This window comes from Triturus cristatus, chromosome 8 (genome assembly GCF_964204655.1).
Source record: "Triturus cristatus chromosome 8, aTriCri1.1, whole genome shotgun sequence".
NCBI classification, from domain to species: Eukaryota; Metazoa; Chordata; class Amphibia; order Caudata; family Salamandridae; genus Triturus; species Triturus cristatus.
Genome location: NC_140591.1, coordinates 184100173 through 184119099, shown reverse-complemented (window position 1 = coordinate 184119099; position 18927 = coordinate 184100173). Strand labels below are relative to the sequence as shown.

At 43.5% G+C, this 18927-nt stretch overlaps 1 protein-coding gene across 3 annotated transcripts in view; it reads left to right on the top strand.

The window, feature by feature from the left end:
* Positions 1-18927, top strand: part of LOC146801785 (E3 ubiquitin-protein ligase TTC3-like) — a 1762960-nt gene that overhangs the window by 237256 nt on the left and 1506777 nt on the right. The window lies entirely within an intron of this gene.

Sequence of the window (18927 nt, the reverse complement as noted above, 5' to 3'; positions counted from 1 at the left end):
TGTTTATTGTGTTTAATTAATAAAAAACAACAGTATGTTGACCGCCCAGCATGACTATAGAGTGTGGGATCTCCAGAGGTAGAATTCTAGGCCTCTGTAAAGCCTGTTGGAGAGGCCTGATCAGATAGTTTGGAGTGGCGGAATATCTAAATCCAACTAAGTGTCAAATTTGATATTGTCCTAGCTCTTTGTACACTTGATACCACATGTGATGTGCAATCCTAGTGCCAGATAAGACCGCAAATTCACAACAATTAAAGCACAAATTGAGGTGCAAGTAAAGTGACCACCTTACAACAGTAAAAAAAAAAGGCAATGATGTGTTTGTTTTACTTGAACCTTCAGCAGAAAAGACTTGATGCTGGCATTTTAGACAAGATAGCACTATCGATGTCCAGCCTTGAGATTACCTACAGATATTCAGTGGCACGTACGTCTGTGGAAATATAGTCCTGCTTTACTCTGTTTTCCTTATTGAGAGTTGTGTCTTGCCATGGGCCACCAATTTACTGATCTATTTTGAAACTACTGGCTCAATTGTCTTTCAAAATAAGACAATATGTATTTGTAAAGAACATGTTCTCTCTATGGGGCATCTCAGCATTGAATCCAAGATGTTTATTGTTATCGCGCTCACTGGTTCTTATTTTATCAACCTCGAAGGATGGAAAGCTGAAGTTTTTAAAGTTGAAAAATGTACAAATTATGGGATTATGCTATAGTGGATCGCCCACATTCTGTATCTGCAGGGCCAAGTTTTGGAAAATCGAAGAATGCCCTTTTTAAATAAAGGAACACCTGAGTATGGGGAGGGACATTAATTTGATATGTGCCTGGAAATTCAGGGGAGTTTAGCAGGAAATTCAGTGATAATACCTAACGATTAAGTGAACTAGTAGCACTCTTTGAAGATTGTGAAGTGAGCATTTGTTGGATAGAACATGGACAGATTCAGTTTTAGTTATTGGTGAGATATCAAGTCTTATTGCACGGAGACAATCCCTGAGTCAGTGAATATCTTTGTTCATGGTCACAGAAGTGTTTAAATAAGAAATACTCCACATAAGAATGTGTGTGTTACATAGGATAGATATGGTGGATGGAACATGGTACAAAAAATAAAATAAATATAAGCAGTAGCATTGATGAGCTTATGCGGCACCATTTGTAAGTGGCCAGCAAAGACAGACAGTGAATATCTACTTAGATGTACAGGCAATAACTTATTTTTAATAGAGAACAGTATTAGTTTGTGGTTCCTCTTATTTCTAGGCTCAGCAGACTCTACTCAGTCCTAGAGTAAGGAGAATGCTGAGATTATTATTGGAAAGTGTGTGAAGTGGGCCTGGTATATGCTGTCCACTAGTTATAGTGGGCACCTTGCACCAGTCCAAACGACCCGTATTGATGATTAGGTTAAAGACAACCTTTATTGAAAGCTATCCTAGTGGTAGCTATGGAGAGCCGCCTTCAGGCTAAGTCTCGAAGGAATGTAAAGCAGCTTGGTTTACCAGATTATAACCTCCTGAATGACCAAATGAAAGGAGAACCACACAAGGTGTGTATATATATAAAATATATGTATTTATTTCTAAACGCTCTCTACTAACCTCTTTATGAGATTAGAGAACAAGGCACACAATATTACAGTACTAGAACGATAGCAAATAGCACAATACACAGTGGGCTCCAGGGGGAGACCAAACCATATATTAAGAAAGTGGTATAACAACCTCGACTTGACTAGACATAGTGCCTAGAGCACGTAGAATCGCTGGGACCCCAAGGAACCACCCAAGGTAGTGACACAGGGGACCCACAGGGGATGCGTGCAGTGTGAGAACACAGCCGCGAGCCCCGTACAATCCTATGGAAAAGTCGCAGTTGGAATTTTAAAGATTAAGGACACTTAAGAGAGGACTTTGAGCAAACCCTTTCAAACTTAGAAGGTTCAAAGGCCAGCACCCATGTGAGCACCGGAGTACTCGTGTTACCTAACCCAGGGAAGCCAGGTGCATAGGTGTCAAATGGTGTCGGGAATCTTCGTCGTTTTCAATGGCATGATGCTGCAAAGTGCTGCTACCGGGAAGAGAAGTGTCCGGTGAGATCCAAGCCTGGATCGGAACTGAGAAGAACCTGAAAGCAGAGGGAACAGAGTCTGGGTCACATTACAGTGACCTGGGGCACGATAGACGAATGCCCACCAATGTTGGGTGTTTCAGGTGAGATGAGGTGAAGCTTGACTCTGCAGCCACGGGGACCAGGAGACGTCGACGACGACCAAAGTCTGCAGGCGAGCTTTCCCACGAAGGATGTCGAGTGCTGGGGAGGGGTTGGGGGTGGGGTCAGTGTCCGGATTGGAGACCAACAAGCCTTGACAACTGCACCCACGCGGTTAGAGAAAAGATGCTTCAGTGAGGACCAGCAAGGTCCTGGGGACTCCCCAAGTTATGGAGAGTCCGGGCACAACTGGAGCAACCAGGAAAGCCCACTGAAAGTTAAAGTTCCATTCTCAGGGACTCACAGGTCAACGGAACAGGGATCGTGAAGGGACCTCGAGAGGAATCACAAAATACCAGCCCATGGAACACTCGTGGAGTGTAGGCCGGTAATCTTCGGTGGAATCACTGCTCGGGGTCTGGACTAAAAGTAGCCCAAAGCACAGCCTCAGGGATCGCCAAAAAGCATATGCTGCTGCAAATGTGCACAGTGTCCAGGGGTATGGGTTGCACGGTCCCCGCAAGGGCTGCGGGTCTCAGGTTTGCTGAGAGCACTGGTCGGCCTCGGGGTAGCTTGGGAACCCACCTCCTGTGTTGCAAAATCTTTGGAGTCCTTCAGGAGCTGCGTAGATGCAAACCGGTCAGATGCGTTCAGGTGCCTGCCTTGCAGGAGAGTAACTCCTTTACTCCAAGGGAAATTCTTCGGTCATCCAACGTAATGTAGATAGTTGAAGTACTTGGTTTCTGTAGCAGAGTTACTTCCAGGTAAATCTAAAGTCCTGTAGCCCGGGGTTCCTACTTTATACCCAAGGAAGGGGTGGCACAAACTCTGGGGACCCTCCTATGGGAGGGTCTGGACAGAGGGGTGGCTACACCCATGTCCTTTGTCCAGTTTCGCTCCAGAGCAGGGGTTGATAGCCCCTGCAACCGGTTTGAGCTGGACTATGCACAGGGACACCAAATGTGCCCCCAGTGCAGACATCAAAGCACACTGAGTGCACCCACCCAGCCCCAATACACTAAAGCCTGTCTGTGAGGTGGTCACACCTCCCTGTGACAGGAAACCTATTGTCCAGCCATCCCCTGCCGTAGTTTCGTCCAGCAGCAGGAGGGCAGAATCGTGTCTGTGGCTTGCAACATCCATTTTGTGATGCCAGGGTCTGTAAAGCTGGTACCGGGTGTACCGGTGCTGTCATATTTCTGCCTCTAGTAGGGTAGAATCGTATCTCCCACACCAGTTACTGGTGTTGGAGGTATGATTATGATTCCAAGGTGTTTAACACCAAACACGACATGTTTCCATGCAGCCGTTTTAAAGTTAGCATGTACCGCAAGGTTATAATGCACTTAAGAGTATATGGCTGGCTGCATCACAAACAACCCCGGAATAAAGGTTCCGAAAGCTACAGAGGGGCTCTGCTCATGCATGGGCACCCTCTTACATAAAAGCCAGCACCCTGCCTTCAGGATTGATAAGGCCTGCCATAGGGGTGACTGATAGGTTTATATGTGCAGTGATATGGATAGATATAGTGAACCTACATCTAAGTAAGGGGTGCATGCACTACCTTACACAGGCTGCTGTAGCAGACTTGTTGTGTCATTTTGAATGGTCTCCCAGGGGTGGCATAGTACATGCTGCAGCCCCTGAGAGGCCTCTGGGGTACCTCTGCCCTGAGTATATAGTATACCATATACTAGGGACTTATACGGGTACCCCAGAATCCAAACTGGAGTGTTCCTAAAGTACATGAACAACCAATTTAGGGAGAAAGCAGATAGACTGGGGTCCTGATTAGTAGGATCCCAGTCAAACTAAGTCGAAAACCAGCAAAATGCCAGGCAAAAAGTGGGTGTAACCATGCAGTCAGATTCCACCTTCCTACAGAAAGAAGTTACAATGCGGTGTCTGGGAGTTTGAAATTATCAGAATACATACGTAGCACAATGTATGTTTTCTTAGTGATAAAAGATTTTGGGCCTGATTTAGGATTTGGCAGGAGGAGTAAAGGCAAAAAGGGGTGTAAAGAACTTTGTCTGCCACCCTACCTTCACTCTGCCCACCAAATTTAGAGATGCCCACCGGCCCTGCGGACATCTCTGTTTATTTGCAGGAACCACTGTCATGGCGGTTCCTGTCAGTGTAGGAAAAATTGGACATGATGGCTGGCCTTTAAACTTTTCCAGAGTGTTTTATTTTTCAAAAATAACCTTCTAAAGCAGGAGTTTGTTTTTGAAAAGGAAAATCTAATGCTCCGCCCGCACACTGTGGGAGTTTTCTACCATGATGGGTTGGGGGGAGGGGGCAGTTTTTTTGTGTTTTTTTTTGTTTTGTTTTTAACTACCCCTCACCGCCAAGATATCTGTAGGTGATAGAGGGAACAAAAAGCCATACCACTGCCCACACTACATAGGGTGGATTGTTCGATGGCTTACCTCAGATGGCTCTACTCCCAAGGGCCATTGGAGGAATGATTACACCGACAGAGTATATTTTATTCTGTTGGTTCAACCTTGATGGTTGGTCCATTCCTAAATCAGGCAGGCAGACCAAGACTTTGGCGGTGTAAGTACAAAGTCACCTTTACAACAGTGTACCCTCTTCGCTTAACTCTGTATCAGCCCAAATGAGTTGTACATCTATGGTTGCAAGTAGGGGTATAGCTGGTACAGAGTTGCAAAAGTATTCTAGTGAGGGCTAATTAATAGCCTTTTATACAAGTTTCTGGTGTTTGCAGAAGGCTGTGTTTTGGGAGATAGCCTCTTATTCTGATACTGATCAAGAGAAGTAGTGGTGTGTGTTTTAGGAGGTTGTATAATGTTCTGGTGGTAAATATGGAGCAGTGAGTACTGGAGGAGTCCCACCAATAGTCTATATTGTCAGTATAGTGAGATGATCAGTGCTTTGGCTGTGTGAAATCAATGAATTACTATACTGTGGGCCTTATTTAGAGTTTGGCGGGTGGGATACTCCGCCAAAAGATTCGGCATATCCAGTTAGCCATATTACAAGTATCATAGGCTATAATGTATTTGTAATACAGCGGACTGGACATCCACCGTGTTTGTGACAGAGTATTCGGACTGCCAAGCTTTAAATATATCCCTCTGTGTTTGAATTATGCCTAAACTCAAAGGTGGGGTTCAGCCCTAATTGGGTGGCCCTTTGACTGAAGCTCCCAGCTCACTTCACTGGGCAGGTGTAGGGCAGCGGGCATGACTGAAAAACCAATGAAAATGTTTAAAAATCTAAGCAACATTGATCCAACATACAAAGAAGTCAATGGACTTGCAAACCAATATCATGACCCTAGTTATGATTCTGTGCCCCCCAAACTAAAAAGAATGAAAACACAACCAATGGCACAGTGTAACTCAAAAGATGTGAATGAGAATAGAAAAAATATCAGGACAGAGTGCATATATCACATCAAAATTCGTACCCTGTGAACATTTAAATCTGATGTAATTCCAAAAATTGAAACTGTATGTTTTTTAAGCTAAACCAACTTTTATCAGAACAGAAATTTACCTCACAAAAATTAAGTCAGCACAATGTGTTTCAAAATAGTGAAGAATATTTCTTTGCCTTCTCTTGAGGAAAATATTGACTCGAAAAATGTGAGACGTTTTCTGCCTTTTTATCAGGTACCATCTGAAAAATGCCAAACTCTGCCATACGCTCTCCCCAATGCAACAATAGAAGCATGACATCGTCCAGAAAATCTAGTCGCTTGTTGATCCTTCTTTCAAGTCATGCTTATGGAAATGCCCATTACCATTTTCAAGACCATCCTTTAATTTCCTTAACCAATAACCCCCACAGTTCTAAAGAGATAGACTCTGTTCAACCCTCTGGACAAAATATGAAAATACCTTTCTGTCACAATGTACAGGCCCAAACTATTTAAAAATAGGTTAGCCTTCCCCCTTTCTGAAAAAAAACTTGTGGACAGTCCTGGAGTATTCAATAATATTCCTGACGTACCCAGCCTTTGCTCCACCAAGGAGCTTCTCAAGTTTCTATTTTCTCCCACTCATTTCAGTGATTGGACAGAATGGCTTACGGTCATTCTCAAAAATCTCCTATCACATTTGTGCTGACAATACTCAGCTCTGTCTGTAAATGTCCCCTCCTAGAGACATGAAAGTTGCAGCAATGGTCTTGGCTGACATCGAATTCTAGATGATGATACATTATCTCAAACATACCCAGCTTAAAAACAGCTTCCTTTGATCTTCACTGTTAACTGCTTTACTCTTGTCTTGAGTGTATACTTAGAACTCTGACCAACCCCATGTCCCCATGTCCCATTAAACACTGGTCCTGTGGGATTTGTTTTCAGGTAAATGATTGTGTATACCAACCGTAAACTAATTAATTCAAGGCTTTCATATACCAGTCAATGAGAATATCACTATAAAGCCGTAATGGTTGTATGTATTCTCTTGTAGGTATATAACACAAGCAACTTCTTTGTGACAATAGTGCAGACTCAGTGTGTGAACAAGGTGTAAGAAAGTGATTATATACAGATAAAAACAAGTCCCTGGTCTCTGTAACCATCTGTCTTGAAACCTGTAAACATGTATTCCCTAAATACAACTCTTCTTATAAAACAAGGTATCTTTTTGTTGACGTTTCAACCTCGGGCCCACTTATAGGGTCTCATCAGGACAAGTCACCTGTCTAAGAACAGAATGGCCCACTATGTATATTTGTGAATCCAACTGTTCAAACTCAGTCTCTAAAGAGTGCTAGAATTGCAAACTCAATCTTCCCTTTTAACAGTCCAGATGCACTTCCTACTTCATCCGCTGCATCTCAATGAATCGCTTAACGTTTTGAACAGCTATTGTTACATGAGCCAAATTAGTAGACTTCTTCCTAGACCTGATACTGAACCTTCAGGCACATATTAACTTGTTACTCAACTGGGCACCGTATCAATCGCTCAGGCAAGATTGTAAGTCTTATCGCAAAAGATAATTTTAAACATGTAATTCACTCCCTCGTGCTGTCAAACCTGTACTTTAAAAATTCAATACTTTTAGGAATTCCCAAACCTGGCCACTCCCATAGCAACCTCTAAGTGCAGTAGCTATTCTGGCCATTGGTGTGAGATAGTTGACCCCTTTTCTTCAGTTCTCATGACACTGAAATAGCTCACCATTGGGACAGAATTATGTATGAACTAGACTGCATTACCCTTAACACATTCCACTCTGGAGCCCCAGACTATCTTGTGAATCCCTCTAGGCACCAGACAAAATCAAGCAGTCTCTTGTAATAGCTCTCTATCACCAACCGGTGGTGCCATGCAACTGCGATTAGTCAGTCAGGTTCTCAACAGACCTGATATTAAGGACTCATATAAGGTGCCACCCAATGCACTGAGATTTCCTTTATAGATCTCGCCTAGGCAGCACTTTGAGACATGCTGTATGTTTTTGTCCATTTCTTTACTTTTGAAGCAATCGCAACACCCGCGGTTTGCGTAAGATGTTAAAGCGCGAGTGCCGCTATTGATTTGTAATGCAATAGCTGTCGCATTACCATTACTGAATGTGTGAGCTATTGGCGTTGCATTATTATGCGCAACGCCAATAGCTCAAACTTTCAGTATTGCGGGACCTGTTGCATTGCAAATGCTTGTTTTTGTTTCTTTTCATCGAAGAAGTGGAATAAGGTCTTATTTAATTTTTGCCAAATATATTTATAAATTCTCTCTAGTTCTGACAGTAAACCAGGCTTCAAGCGGTGCCATCCTTCCCAGATAAGGATGTAAATTTCGGATCATCAAGAAGGCCATTAACGTCCTACTCTCAAGTTCATTGAAAAGAACCACGCTCTGGACATCTCTTATTCTGGCTTTCGAAGTAACCACAGCACCAAGACTACACTCCTCGCCGCCACCGACGACAACCGCTCCTGCCTCGCCCATCGCTAAACTGCAGCCCTTATCCTATTGGACCTCTTAGCGGTCTTCGATTCCGTCTCCCACTGCACCCTAATCATGAGACTTCATGACGCTGGCATCCGCGACAAGGCACTGGGCTGGATAGATCCCTTCTTTACCGGTCGAACACACGGCGAGTCAGACTACCTCCGTTCCTCTCAGAACCTACAGAGATCAGCTGCGCAGTACCCCTGGGCTCCTCCCTAAGCTCCAACGCCTACATACCCCCCTCACGGCCATCGTCCGATACCATGGACTCAACATAGTCTTCTATGCCTACAACACCCAGCTGATCCTCTCCCTCACCAATGAACGCACAGCCCCAGAATACATTTTCACCGCGGGAGGAAAGCTGTTGCCACCTGGATGAAAGACAGCTTCCTCAAGCTCAACACTGACAACACTGAAGTACTCATCCTGGAACCTGCCCCCTTAGCCTGTGACGACTCCTGGTGGCCCGCTGCACTGGAAACCCCTCCCACCCCCACGCATGTAACCTCGGCATCATACTGGACGCCTCGCTCACAATGAACCCCCAGAGCACCGCTATATCCTCATCTTGTTTCCACATGCTCCGCCTGCTTCGAAAGACATCCAGATGGATTCCCACAGAATCCAGAAAGACGGTCACCCACATACTCTTCACCAGCAGGCTCGACTACGGCAACGCACTCTACGACGGAGTCACCCAGAAACAGCTCAGGAAACTACAGAACGTTCAAAACGCCGCAGCCCGACTGGGCCTCTACATCCCCCGCCCCAGCCACATCACAGAACACCTTCGACAACTCTACTGGCTCCCAGTTTACAAGAGAATCACTTTCAAGCTCCTCACACATGCCTACAAAGCTCTCCACATCATAGGACCAGCTTATCTAAACCACTGCCTCTCATTCCACGTACCCGCCAGACAACTTTGCTCCGCCCAACTTGCACTGGGCACTGTCCCATGGATTCACAAGACCTGACCCGGACCTACCTCGCTGCCAAGGCCTGGAACACCCTGCCCCTCCTCCTCAGGAAATCCACGTCACTGACCCAATTCAGGAAGGATCTCAAGACCTGGCTCTTCAACTGAACCTCCACGCCCAGACGGATCAGCAGTCCCCCACCACCCTCCTCAGCACCTTCGTGAGACCCTCATGGGTGATTAGCCACGCTATACAAACTCATGATTGATTGATCCCCACAAAATCAATTTGTGGTGTTTGGGACCCAAAGCTAACCTCAATTGCTGTGAGATGGAATGTTTGTGCATTCCAAGGTGATCTAGAAGATGGAAGACATGTTCTTAATGGCACTGGCCTATGTCGAAAGTTAGGGCTGTTCCATTCCAGGTCACCTGTAAGATGTAAGTTATCGAAGAAGGAGCACTTCAAGGAGAAATCCTGTTTCAAGAAGCAAAGGAAACAGCACAAGAGGAAGTCCATATTTCCTTAACTACGTTCTTGGGAGATGTCCACAAGTCAGGGGCGTTGATTCTAGACTCAACTTAGGCTTTGTGTTCTGAGCTGATTCCTATTTTGGAACAGTTGGGGTTGGAGGCTCCAGTGCAAATGACTCACTCCCAGCAGGTGGCTGCCTTCATACAGGCCAAGTACCAGATTTTCAACTCTTTTCCAGCTCCCTCTGGTGCACCATCTGGCACCATGGTGCTTTTGAATTGACTGCCCTGTCGTCCTCTGGCAGCATTTGCTTGGATACCTCACCTATCGATCTTGATCTGCCCAACACCCGAAAGTGCTCCTAAAGCTCCCCTGGTGGCTCAATTGAAGGCCTTGCTAGTTGTATGAATACTGACCCTGGATTCGAATACAATAACCAAGGCAATTTTATCCAAAGTCTAGATTTATTCTGATGATGAGCCTTTATTTGAGCCCTGGCCTCATACACATCACTTTGCTTCTCCTGAGGCTTGAGTCGGGAGATTTTAATTACTGTTGGTCATCTGTAGTTTTAACTCGTGCTTTTAAAACTTTGCTGCTATTGTACCAGTTTGGGTTTTAAATACCTTGCTGCTACTGTCCCACTCGCTCTGACGGCCCCCTGCCGGACAGACTTCTCTGTATCACAGCGGGTATTGAATTTAGACTCACCCAAGTTTCTGTGATATCATTGTTGGTCTAGGCTTGGTGCATGCCGCGGGAGGGCGGGGCATATCTTCGGAGCCAGCGGTTTCTGCGAGACACGGCGGGACCGCCATTGTCAGGTTAGCAGGCTAGTCTCTGCACCTGAAAACTCTATTTGATGTGCGCGCTGACGCGCAGCGCTTCTCCTGAGGCTTGAGCTGGGAGATTTTAATTACTGTTGGTCATCTGTAGTTTTAACTCGTGCTTTTAAAACTTTGCTGCTTTTGTACCAGTTTGTGTTTTAAATGGTATTCTACCTGTCATTACTTCGTATTACCATTACTACGCATATTTTAGTTCGCAGATGCCATTACTTAGCATGCATTTACTTAGCATGCATTTACTACGGATAGTAAAACATAGCTTTGAGTGCGCCAGACTCCTGGAAGAGCAAGATATAAAATTGGCATTTATCACGGAAACCTGGATGAATGAGGCCTCTGGGTCAGACCTAGTGACGGCCACTCCACCTGGCCTCCTATGCTCTACCTTAAATAGACCAATGGGTAGTGGAGAAGGGCTAGCAATAATCTATCATAACACTCTAAAAATAGTGTCTCAGTCCATAAACAGCACAGTCTGTGAAGCACTATCATTTAACATTGGTTTATCACCCCATCACTCCTTAAAGGGTATCCTCATGTACAGACCATCAGGGTCCATAACGTCCTTCCTAGCTTCGCTTGGGACCCTACTTGAAGAAGGGCTCTGTTCCAACTCATATACCATTCTGGGAGATTTTAATTTCCATCTGGAAATCCCTATGGATCCAGATACTAAAACGCTCCTAGATCTGATCAGTAGCGCTGACCTGAACCAATTGGTAAGCACGCCTACCCATAAGGCCAGACATAAGCCGGATGGGGGTCTTCTACAACTATCCACATCTAACCTACACAGGTACAATACCATTGGTATGGACGTATCACGCAGGAATCTTATTTGAATTAACTACCCCAGTTCACTGTCATAAACCAGGGGGCGGTTTAAATCAGATAAAAACAAGGGCTTGGAATAAAGTGTTTTTTGATCCGAATTGCAGGAATTGCTTACTACCACCCTGCGGCCATAGCCAACTACTGTGGAAGACGCTGCCAGATCATACACTAAATGGGTTGACGCTGCTTGCAAAAAACTAGCTCCGGAAAAACTTTTTCCCCCTCAAATGCACTACACCAACCTCTCCATGGTTCTCGGAAGAGCTCAGAAGTCAGAAACTAACTTGTAAACGGCTAGAACGCAATTGGCGAAAAAAATATAATATAGCAGAAAAGGATGTTTAGAAACAAGGTCTCTTTGTTTATAAACAAGCAGTGTTCAATTCAATAAAGCTCTTTATAAACCATATAGAGTTAGCTAAAAATTCCACCAAAGAACTGTACAAAACTGTAGCCAGACTGGCGTTCCCAAGTCCACCTAAGGTTGAATCAAGTCATGAAAAGAGCGAGGAAACTGCTAAGTTCTTTCAAAAAAAGGTAGAAGGTATTTTTTCAGCCTTTAACCACCACCCGCAGGGAGCTATGGAAAATAGGTTTACGGGCTCAAAGCAAGTCTTAGGAGCCTGCCCGGCACTCGAAAAATTCGCCCCACTCAGTATCGAGGACACTAAGCTGCTTTTGGGCTCAGTTAAGTCCGGACCCCCCTATGACCCCTGTCCAGTGACAGTGGCCAAACTAGCCCTGGAACCAATTGCCACAACCCTGACATCAGTATTCATGCCATGTTTGAAACAGGAGACTTCCCTAGATGTTGGAAGCAGGCCTCCATACTCCCATTGTTGAAAAAACCCAATTTGTACCCAAAAGATCCAAACAACTATAGACCTATCTCCCGCCTCCAATTACCAGCTAAAATGGAGGAAAAGGAAATAAATGCTCAGTTGAGTGCATTTCTATATGAGAATAGGTTACTGGATCCCACGCAGTATGGCTTCAGAGCAGGGCGTAGCACGGAGACCGCCCTGATAAAGTCAACTGAAGAAATCAGGATAGCCCCAGACCAAGGTGGTGAGGTGCCCCTCATCATGCTGGATTTGTCCGCAGTCTTCGACACGCTCCATCACAATCTTTTGATGGACCGTCTGTATGAGATTGGAGTCAAAGGAAGGGCATGGAGGCTGCTAAAAGCGTTTCTAAAGGACAGGAAACAAACAGTCTCCTTAGGGAATTTTGAATCTAAACCTTTCTCGCTACCGTGTGGGGTTCCACAAGGATCATCCCTTAGCCCGACCCTTTTCAATGTGTATGTGGCATCCGTGGCCCCCTTGATAAGATCTTATGGTTAGCCTTGCGTCCTATGCAGACGACACGCAAATTGTTGTGTCTCTTCTACCAGGTCACGAAGCAGGCATTGACAAGAATTTCTATGACTGTATGGGAGCAGTTAATTCATGGATTTCTCAAAACTGCCTAAAACTTAACTCGGGCACAACCGAGGTCCTCATGTTTGGAAAAAAGGCCAACTTCTGGACCCCAGACTGGTGGCCAGCAGATCTGGGCATCCTCCCCAAACCCACGGAGAAGGCAACAATCTAGGTATTACAGTGGACGACAGACTGAATTTTGAGCACCAGATAAAGGCGACTACCTAGGCCACCTTTCATTCCCTCAAACTGCTAAAAAAAAAAAAGGTCAAACCATTCTTGCCAGAAGACAGCTTACAAACAGTCGTCTCATCCATTATTTTATCTCGACTGGACTACTGCAATGAGCATTATTTAAACACCCTAGAGCGACATCTCAATAAACTACAGATCTTGCAAAATGCAGCAGCAAGGCTGGTGACAGGCACCCCCAAATTTGTATTGGTAGCCAAAGAAATTAAAGACTACATTGGCTGCCTATCAGGAAAAGGGTGACATTTAAATCACTGTGCACTGTCTTTAAGGCAGTTCATGGTCAGGGTGTCGGGTTTTTGACTCATCAATTTCGATGGTACACTCCCAAAAGAACCCTCCGCTCACTAGGAGCCAAATTTGTGAGCATACAGCCCACGAAGAAAGCTTTGTGGGGATGGAGAACTTTATTACAGGTGCGGCCAAGGCTTGGAATGCCCTCCCTTGGAGTTTGAGGAATTTTACGAACCTCCTAGCTTTCAGGAAACAACTCAAAACCTGGCTTTATAATGAATAACTCCCTCCAGTCACACTTTCTCTCTGTGCCACCTTGTTTCTCAGCAGAGTTGAGCTAGTGCCAGGACTCCTCAGGGTAATTGTGCGCTCTATAAATAAAATTAACATAACTTTGCATTGATAGAGGGGCTTATTCGTTCAGATTCTGATGATGGCCAGGTGCCCTCCATTGTTGCACATAATGATGCTTGTGGCAGTAATACAGATAATCTCCACCATGCTCTCAGTGCTGAAGACAGTTTACACTTAGCAGCTTTATAGAAGTCTCTTTGTCCCTCTCGCTGAGGAGGTTGCTTCCTTATACAGTAATGATCTTCAAGGTAGCCAAAGCTGAGGAGTTTCCTATCCGTTGAGGAGGCAATGGCTAGTAGTTTGTCACTCTTTTGCCTCCTCTGAGCCTCTTCGAACTGTCAGTATGGTCTTTTTGGACCCAGTTCTGACTACCTGCCTTTGCTTTCAACGGTCAGGTGGTTAAATACCGTAGACTGACTGCAGGTTTCTTTCTGTTCACCCTGCATCCAGAAGACAAGAAGTTCAAGTTTCCAGTGGCAAACCCATTTCCTTTCCCTGTATGCCTCCTGACTCCAAACAGACCCTCAGACAATTAAACTTTTCTCCTGTGGGAGTCGATCCTTACGCTCTTCTTTTATCACCTCTTTGTGCTGTGCTACTCACTTGCCCATTAGGAGATTGCCCAATATTATCAGTTTTCCAGGGCAGGTATGAATGGCCACTTTGATGGTCAGGAAGCAGCCAAATAGATCTTGTGTCAGGGATTTTACACAGTTGATTTGAGGAACCTGAGAGAACATGACACTTTACAGGCCTTTACTACAATACCAATTGTACTGTGCTTTTCATATACCATTAGGTCACAAATACAACGAACAGCTGGAATCAACCATACTAGAGGATTATCATTAAGGAATTCTGACTGAGAAATATACGCATTTAGTTTAGTCACTTTAAATGAGTATGAAATAGTTGTGTTTTCAATTTTTTTAGATAAGGTAGAGCTTGACATAAAAAGGATTCATTTTCGGATAAACATTAAAGTAATGACAAGGAAGGCACAGAGGTAAGTATAACTTCTTTATTTACTGTCTCCAAGCTCCCTGCTGAAGTAAAACATCTCCGATTACAGCGTTCTAAACCGTAGGAATGTTCCAAAGGGCAATGTGGGAGAGGAGTGGAGAGGGAGGAAGAGTACAGTTACAAAGGAACAGTCAGCAAGGAGTTACAGGATATGGTATAACTAAGATTCAAATACAACACGTTTCTCATAGGTACATGGCATACTGCATATTTGTGTTCTGTAAGTGAAGGCATGCTGTTAGGGTGATTTCCACCTCCGATAGATCGGCATCCCCAGGTTGTGCCATCGAGTTCCCCTGTTCAAAGCATTTTATTGAGCTTTATAATATAAGAACATGAAGACCTACATAAAATAACAGCCAAAAAAGTCATACATCGTATGTAATGCTGAATATGAGTGAAGGAAGTGCTGAACAATATTATCTTGTTATATAACCGATAGAACATAAAAACCGTAAAAAATAGGGTTACTTATAGATTACTATCTAATACAAATGAAAGTAAAATATGCAATTAGCTATTAGTGAGAGAAAAATCCAAAGTCTTCCAAATTAATGATGTGATATAAAGCAGCCTCTTATTTTTATTGAACAATAAGTCAACTCCATTTCTCATATATAATATTCGGTGCCAGCAGGCAGTGAAGATGTATTAATCACAGTTTTCCAATTCATAGTAATAGATTTGATAGAAGAAGAAACAAGTAAATCAAATAATTTAGCATCCATATATGACAGTGGAAATGAAATGAGTGAAGATTTGCCAGTAATACGTTTTATATGTGATGGGATGATTGAAAAGAAGCAGGAAGGTAAGTTCTTCAATTCTTTATTTTATAATTCTCAAACAAGACAGGAGCAACGACCGCAGGTCTCATCCGCTCCTCAGTTCAACTGTCACTGTTTCACCGCCGTACCTTCCGTTCTGGAATCCCACAGTGGTGGAAATTCCTTACTGTAACGAAAGGCACGGTGCATAAGAAATATACATAAGTAACATAAAAATACATATGCAACCCAACACATCTTCCTCCTCTGCAAAAGAAAGCAATAAAAACAGAACAATCAAAGAAGTGAAACATATTAATGCATAACATAATCATGAAACTTTTTAGGAACTCTTGAAACCCTGGAAGAAGGAACACGGGTATGGGAACCATGAGCCATTTCACCTTGACTATGGTGAGGTGCAGAACCATCATGCATCAAAAGATGGGGTGATTTGGAAACTGAGATCTTGTTCTTGTTCCACCATCTTCCGTCCTCTAATTGTACTGCACTCTTGTTAACTCTTACAACAGACTTGAGAACTTGGATTCACCCTTAGGCACAATACGAGCACATTTTACTCTAACTCGATCACCAACTTTCACATTAAGCTCTCTAGAACTATTTTGAACATACTTGTTTTGGGGCTCTACTCTTTTCTTCCCTACTTCTTTTATCTTGTCTACTGGTAGACCAAACTCACCCATCCACTTCCTTAACAATTTGGAAGATGGAAGACGGCCCCTTAGTCAGATGAACGGAGAAACTTCTGTATCAGAATTTGGGGTGGTGCGTACGGCCCACAAAAAATGTTTAAGTTCATTTTTGCAATTTAGAATACTGGCTTTAGACAACTGTATGTTGTCCTTAATAACTCTGTTGAATCTCTCTACGAGACCATTACTCCTAGGGTGATAAAGTGAGGTTTTGGTGTGTTTAATACTCATGAAGCTTACAAATCTCTCAAATTCAGAAGAAGTAAATTGGCAGCTATTGTCTGCGACTATTTCGTCTGGAACACCTTCCATAGCAAATAAAAATTCAATAAATTGTATTACACAAGAAGTAGTAGGGACCTTTATAAATTTCAACTCCGGCCAACGACTGTGGTAATCTGTTACAACTATACCATATTCCAAAATCAGACAAAGATAAAGAGCCAATAATGTCAACGTACAGTTTGGACCAGGGCTTGGAAGGAACACTCACAGCATGAACAGGACTAGGTACTGTCACTTGAGACTTGTCACTTACAGCACAATGTAAACAGTCCCTCACAAAATGCTCTACTTGCTTGTCGAGACCAGGCCACCAAAAATGCTCTCTAATCCTTCTCTTCCTGGCACGCATACCAATATGGCCTTCATGAACTAAAGTAAGCACCTTGACTCTCATGCTCAAAGGAACCACAAGTAAAGAAGAGCGATATAAAAGCCCATTTACAATAGAGAGTTCATCAAAACCATGCTTAAATTTACTGATAATTTCATCCTTCAAACATTCTTTGGTCCATCCTGTGTGAACCATACTCATGAGCTTTTTAATGTCTAAGTCAGTATCATACGCATCTCTCCATTCACTTTCTAAAATAGCTCCATCTGAATGAGGTAATGCGTAACAAAAGATTTCCGACTCAAATTCCTTATCGTCGTGACTATCCACATCAAAAGTACTTCCCGGCATCCTGGACAAACAATCAGCTAAAATATTATGTTTTCCAGGAACATATTCAACATCGACATTGTTCTAACAATCAGTACTGCCACTTTGCAATACGAGGAGTGGCTTTATCTCCTCCTTTGGTGGTAAAGAGTTGAACCAAAGGTTTATGATCCACTCTAACAGTAAATCTGGAGCCCCATAAATACTGTATAAAATGAACAATCCCCCACCAACAGTGGAAGGCTTCGCATTCTATCACAGAGTAAGTAGCTTCAGCTCCTTTCAAACCTCTATACGCAAAAGCTATCACCTCATCCCTGCCATCCCTATGCTGTATGAGTACATCACCGACACCCTTCTAACTGGCATCGGTCATGATTATTGTGTGATCATTAATGTCAAAAGGTTTGAGAGGGACGGCATGTGCAATCTCTTTTTTGATTATGTGAAATTCGTCATCACATTCATCATTCCTTTTGTAAATTACATTTTTTTCTTCTAAATTCCTCATATGGAATGTTTTTGCAGAACAATTAGGCACAAATCTTGCATAGAACTCGATGAGTCCCATGAATGATCACAATTGACCTTAATCACTAGATGCATAAAATTCCTCTATAGCCTTAACTAGGCTGGATTTTGGTTCGACACCCTTGGCAGAAATTCTATAGCCTAAATAATCTAAAGAGGTTACATTTAGTTTACATTTTTCAAAAATCAAAGTGACACCTTTTTCTTTAAGAATGGAGAAAACATGACGCAATCTTTCATTGTGTTGAATCTGATTAGAACCATGAACTAACAGATCGTCCTGGAACGCCGTCACCCCGGGATTATCTTTGAACATGCTTTCCACAGTTTTTTGGGGAACTGCTGATGCAGAAGCAAGTCCAAAAGGCATTTGATTGTATTGGAACAAACCCTCCGGGGTGATGAACGCAGTGTAGTGTCTAGAATCAGGGTGTAAATCAATTTGATGGTAAGCTGATGTCATATAATATTTAACCTCAGGAGAAGCAGGATTAGGTGAAAAGGCAGGAGGAGGTGACAAAGATTGCTGCATGTTTAGAAAAAATTCTCAAATATACAATCTTAAGAGTTGTTATGGTTGGCACAGTGTTATTGAATACTGAATTATATAATGTGGACTTCTAAAGAAAACTCTGTATGAGAGCATGTTAGTTCCTTGAACTTAGCATGAAATGCTCAAAAACTGTGTGAACTTGAAAGATAAAAGAACTCTGCACATCAGCGATGTTTTAATAGCTGAGTGCATTAACTATAAACTTTAAATGAGCTGTGCGCATCAGCGATGTCTTTATTAGCTGTGCCTGTGAATTCTGAACTCTAAATGAGCTGTGCGCATCGGCGATATCTGTCAGCTGTGCGCATTTAATCTTAAAAAGAGCTGTGCGCATCAACGATATCTATGTCAGCTGTGCGCATTAATCTTGAGACCTTGACGTTGAAATGAGGACTTTAATTGAGCTGTGCGCATCAGCGATGTTTTAATTAGTTGTGCGTGTCAGCGTTGAAGTGAAACGCTACGTTGCTATGGTAGGAGAAACAATTAAGATGGCGGTAATTTACGTGGAGATGCAACGTAGAACGGCGCCAGGCAAAGGGCAATGTTCACCTTGTAGTTGATGTCACACTTTCAATTACGCGCATGGCATTAAGCGCGAGGAAATCACATTGACGTGACGAAAACGGCAAATAGTTTAAAAATATGGATATCCTCACCTCCACCACTCGTTTGCGCGGATGCTTTTGGCAGGATATACGTACAACATCAGAGTCCTCACCTCCTGGACGATTCAAATTGGGTTTGTCGCTCCGGTAGGTGAATGAGACACAGGCACGTGTGGACGTCTTGAAGGAGGGGCAACTTGTCGCCAGTGAAAAGAAGCAGGAAGGTAAGTACTTCAATTCTTTATTTTATAATTCTCCAACAAGACAGGAGCA